Source organism: Panulirus ornatus, chromosome 38 (assembly GCF_036320965.1).
Source record: "Panulirus ornatus isolate Po-2019 chromosome 38, ASM3632096v1, whole genome shotgun sequence".
Taxonomy (NCBI): Eukaryota; Metazoa; Arthropoda; class Malacostraca; order Decapoda; family Palinuridae; genus Panulirus; species Panulirus ornatus.
In genome coordinates, this window is record NC_092261.1 from 23,117,838 (window position 1) to 23,123,540 (window position 5,703).

General features: G+C 40.5%; 2 non-coding genes across 2 annotated transcripts; both read left to right on the plus strand.

Annotated features, from left to right (window-relative positions):
• The first annotated feature begins 281 nt into the window (after positions 1 to 281).
• On the plus strand, positions 282 to 353 carry TRNAP-AGG (transfer RNA proline (anticodon AGG)). Its single transcript has one exon. It is a non-coding gene; the product is annotated as a tRNA-Pro (tRNA).
• A 2,438-nt stretch (positions 354 to 2,791) lies between these two features.
• TRNAP-AGG (transfer RNA proline (anticodon AGG)) lies at positions 2,792 to 2,864 on the plus strand. The gene has a single exon. It is a non-coding gene; the product is annotated as a tRNA-Pro (tRNA).
• Positions 2,865 to 5,703: the final 2,839 nt, after the last annotated feature.

Sequence of the window (5,703 nt, forward strand, 5' to 3'; positions counted from 1 at the left end):
AAATACTATTCCTCATATTCCATTCCACTTTTGGAAAACAAATCTTAAGGCGTTCTTTATGTGAGCTTTTCAGGAGTATATGAAATCTAATACCTATCAATCAATTTCATTACACACCTGAGTGGCACTGTTTTGAAGTCTAATATGAATAATGCTGCAAATAGATAGCGAGCCCAATATCGGTAGGTTGCTAACACCAATTGGTGTCAACTGTGGGACACAGTAGGGCTGCTGACGCTCTAGGCAATTTCAGCACACGGAGGCTTCGATCGCTTCTCCCTGGCCTGTTGGTCTAGTGGTATGATTCTCGCTTAGGGTGCGAGAGGTCCCGGGTTCAACTCCCGGATAGGCCCAAGGTTCTTTGGAATAAATTACTGACTTTTATGACTTCCAAGAAAATACATCTTATATAAAGTAAAACTAAGTTGTGCACCAGCAAAACTAGTTGTTTTAGGGGTAAAATTAATGTATCACTTGCTGAAGGCCCCAGGATCGGATCCAAGAAACACCAACTAATCATTCATAGAGAAGAGGAGTTGATAAAGTCATCGGCCAGTTGGTCTACGGGTATGATTTCTGCTTTGGGTGCAGGAGGTCCCGGGTTCAAATCCCGGACAGGCCCGTCCATTATATATTTGTAATCTTATTACTTAATTATTCAACTTCTCAACCGTCATGATGAGCCTGGCAGCTCGTCAATACCGTCATGACACACGTCTTAGACCTTTATGACCAAATTATCCGAATGTCAAGACCATATTTCTTTATTATGAGATCATTAGTTGGTACTTCCATGTGAAGATATGGAGACATCTGGCAGTTTGTCAGACACGGATGTGGTCTGTGTTTGTCTGTTTGTGTGTGTGTACAATTTGTTCTATGGATGTTTTTGTGTGTGTTTATATGCGTGATTGTTCTTAATTGAGATCTTGCAAACGTGTGTCAGTGTGTGTGTGTGTGTGTGTGTGTGTGTGTGTGTGTGTGTGTGTGTGTGTGTGTGTGTGTGTGGTCGTAGAATTATCCAGAACACATGAACAAGGTGAACAAAATTTCTTTTGTTAGTGGATGTAACTTGACGTTGATGGCATGAAAGACCCGAATAGTTAATGTAGGTAAAACCATAAGAATCAACCAAGCCGAGTATAAATTCACGTCTCAGTTCATTTATATAATCTAATGACAACTTCGCCTTTAGAAGAGTAATATAAGGAGGTCATCTTCCATGTGCTTGTATAGTACATATAAAAGCAGGCAAAGCTTGGGAAATGCCTCACCCAAGACAAACGTAAAACAGCTGTGCTTACCTTTGACTTTGTGTGCCATTTACATAATCTTCTGACGAAAAGATGAATGCAAATGCACGTAAGAGACACATGATTCATGCAATTATGGGGAGTGTCGCTGTGTTAAGAATAATGAGCAAACTTGGTGTTAAAAATTGGTACAATGTGCTATATTGAGGTTACAGACCTACGTAATAATGATATATGGTAACATGGCAGTGTTAATCATTTGGTGTAGTAGTAGTCCGTCTTGTATATTCCTTACAATACTCTGTAGTGTAAGAAACATAACAGCGAAAACAAATGCAGCAACAACACCAAGCGCAAAAACAACAGCAGTAGAAATAGCAGCGGCAACAACAATAGTGGCAGCAATAGCGATAGCAACAGCAGTGGGATTAGTAGTATTGATAGCAGCAACAGCAATAGCATCGGCACCTTTAGCATCAGCAACAGCAGCATTAATAGCTGCAACAATAACAGCAACAACAGCAATAACAGTAATAACAGCATAGACAGAAGCAACAGAGTATCAACAAACGAATCATTTGAAACAGCGTTAATAGTAATGAAAACAGCAGCAGCATTAACAGCATAAGTAGTACAGAAATCAGCAGAAATAAGAATAGCTACAAAAATTATAGTAGTAACGGCTGCAGAAACAAAGTGAGCAAAAGATAAAGAAGAATCAGCAACAGATGCAGCACCAGTAACAGCACTACCACCATCACGAAGAACAGATGCAGCAGAAGTGACAGCACTACCACCATCAACAACAACAGATGCAGCAGCAGTAACAGCACTACCACCATTAACAACAACAGATGCAGCAACAGTAATAGCATTATCACCATCAACAACAGATGTAGCAGCAGTAAGAGAATTGCCACTATCATCAACAACAGATGCAGCAGCAGTAACAGCACTATCACCATCAACAACAGATGCAGCAGCAGTAACAGCACTACCACCATCAACAACAACAGATGCAGCAGCAGTAACAGCACTACCAACATTAACAACAACAGATGCAGCAGCAGTAACAGCACTACCTCCATCATCTACAATAGATGATGCAGCAATAACAGCACTACCACCATCAACAACAGATGCAGCGGTAGTAACAGTACTACAACCATCAACAACAAATGCAGCAGCAGTAACAGCATTACCACCATCAACAATAGCATTTTCACTACCGTCACTCGCAACAGCAGCAGTATCCATGGGCACTACTAACGCCGCCAACATCACCACCAACAACAACAACCATCACCACCCAGCAACGAGCTACATCACCAATACCGCCAACAATAACAACCACCTACTGATTTGATTTATTGCAATACTGAATAGCACTGGTATGAAGTCTAATATCCATAATGCTGAAATATGATAGCCAACCCTACATCGGTAGGTTGCTGACGCCAGCCGGTGTCAGCTGCAGGACACAGTAGGGCTGCTGACTCTAGGCAAGTCAGCACAGGGGGGCTTCGACCGCTTCTCCTGGCCTGTTGGTCTAGTGGTATGATTCTCGCTTAGGGTGCGAGAGGTCCCGGGTTCAACTCCTGGATAAGCTCAAGCTTCTTTTGAATTAATTAGTGACTCATGACTCTCATGAAAATGCATCTTATATAAAGTAAAACTGAGTTGTCTACCCAATAAATTAGTTGTTCTAGGAGTAAAATATTAGCATCAGGTGCTCCAGGTCCCAGGTTCAGGTAAAAGAAAGAGCACTTAATCATTCACAGATTAGACAAGTTGGTAAAGGATATCAGCCTGTTGGTTTCCTGCTTTAGTGCAGGAGGTCTCGCGTTGAAATTTTGGACAGACCCGTCCATTATATATTTCTAAACTTATCACTTAATTATTCAGTTTCTCAACCGTAATGATGAGCCTGTCAGCTTCTGAACCGTAATGGCGAGCCTGTCAGCTCCTCAATACCGCAATGACACACGTCTCAGACCTTTATGATCAAATTATCAAAATGCCAAGAGCATATTTCTGTATTATGTGATCATTGGTTCGACCTTCTACGTTCGTGCACTTGCAGAGGTGTCTTTGTGTTTATTTTTATTCCTGCTCCTTTTAATGTGAGAGCATGCAAACGTGTGTGTGTGTGTGTGTGTGTGTGTGTGTGTGTGTGTGTGTCTGTGTGTGTCTGTGTGTGTATTCGTACCAAATCATGACTTTCAAAAAGTAAGCAAATATTTGCAATATCCAGTCCATTAAACTCATATATTGGTCCGACCTTGTGAGGGTGAGGGGCAAGCGATGGAAAGGGTGGGTGAGGAAGATGGAAGCATATAGTAGCCAAGTAGGCACGTTGTGTAGAGTGAAGACGTAGGGAGAGAGCAAAGACGAACACAGATCAAGGATGGAGTGAGGGTGTAAGGCAGAAGGGTGTGAAGGAAGGAAGGAGAGAGAAATGCTAAGGAGAGAAAAGAGGCCAGGGTGGAGGAAGGTAGGCAGTGAAAGTAAGAAAAACGTTTGAAGTTAGGATGAACCAGGTAAGCATTAGGGGAGGAAGGAAGATAGATGGTGTGAGGGCGGACATGAGCGAAGGAGGGAGGAGGATTGAAAGGATCTTACGGCTGGCAGGAAAAGTTGTATTTCGGTCTCATATTCTGCCAGAAGACAACGGTAAGTTCCCCCCTAGGACGTTGGACACAAAGGAGAGGACATTTTTGATCGTTGGTGATAGTCCTGTTAGGTACATGGACAGTGTCTTTTACAATACCTGATGCTCGTGTGGGATAGAATGAATGAGAATTTGTCTGAAATTAGGAAGATGCCCATTTTTTGCTTCAGTGCAGAAGGCAATAACATAAGAACTGTGAGAATAAAAAGTTTATAGGCAGATAAGCAGACAGATATAGATAGTTTGAGGAAGAAGTTTCGGAATCTCATTAGTTTGTGGTATTATATCTCGCGGAGGAATTGGATGCGAATGGTTCCGAAAGATAAAAGCCATTCATTAGCAACTACAATCCATTTAACAGGCAGAATAATATGTATTCTATGGACGGAGTCTTTTTTTTTATCTAAAGCATGTGTTTTGATTTGGCAATGTCAGTAGAGAGGGTTTCAGGCGAGGTTAATCAGTCTTAAAATAGTGAGAAGACAGCAGTAAGCACCATAGTGCCTTAATAACATATGGCATGATTTACCAATTAGAGAAATTGAGAGCAGTATTGTAGATATGTTTGATGAGAGAATGAATAAATATTTTCCTTTGAATACACGACAAACCATGTTTACACTTCTTTAGCTATGCGAATACTTTTCATGTCTTCCTATTTCAAAAATCTATGTTTTTCTACCTGTCAATTAGTATGAAATCCGCTAATGCTTTCTCACCATCTTTCCTTCTCACCCACGTATTATTATATATGTCCTTTTCAATCCTGGCATTCCCAGTCACCAATCCTATTTCACCTTACAACTTCACAAACTGATTAATTTTCTGAACCATACTAACAGGCTCTTTACACCCCGTTATACCCTCGAGTGCCACATTAACCACTTTCTCATACAAAATCACCCATCAATAATACCTTATCTCCCTTACAATTATTGACACACTCACTCACCTACTACTAAAACACTTGCCTCTCTATATCCTCCAACTTAACTCCAGGAATATATTTACTCCTCTCTCGTAATCTACTTCCGTTTTTACCCACATCAGTCAAAAGGTCACTTCCTTGCATTCTTTCACACATTTCCACAACTCTTGCTTCAGCATTAGCACTATCCCTCCTTTACATCTTACCGTGACACCAACCCCCGACTTTATCCCCAGAAATATTCCCAAACAACTATTCCCACTTTTCCCTTGAGTACTGATTCATCAGAGCCAAAACACTCAGGATCCTCCCCTCAAACGTAATATGCTACCAATCTCACCTCTCTTTCCATCTTGTTTACTTGCACACATACACAAACACCACAACCTAATCCGTCGGTGAGAATGAGTATTTCTTACTTAGCTCTTTCTGATTCTCCAACTTATAGAAACTGAAATATAAGAAGTGAATGATTTCCAAAACCACCCCTTTCCGCCCCTCTTTGCCGCCTTCTATTATAATCTAGTTGCTAAAGTAATCAGCTTTTTAGCTTTGATTTCAGAAATTTTAAAACTAACAGTAATAACCACAAGTTATTTGGGTTTCTTATGAACACTGTGTGGGAACCGTATAAGTCTGGGTCTGTGTTTTCTTTCTTTCTTTTTTCTTTTTCTGTTTGTAATGATTAAGAGATCTTGACACAATAGAAAGATATAAAGAATTATTTTGTCGTTATTAAGACTCACAGCAAAGGCTATTACACAGTAATCGAAGAAAAGTTGGTTGAATTAGTTACATAATATTTTCACCAGAAAATAGAAGTATATCACAACTTGTTCATGTGACCTACT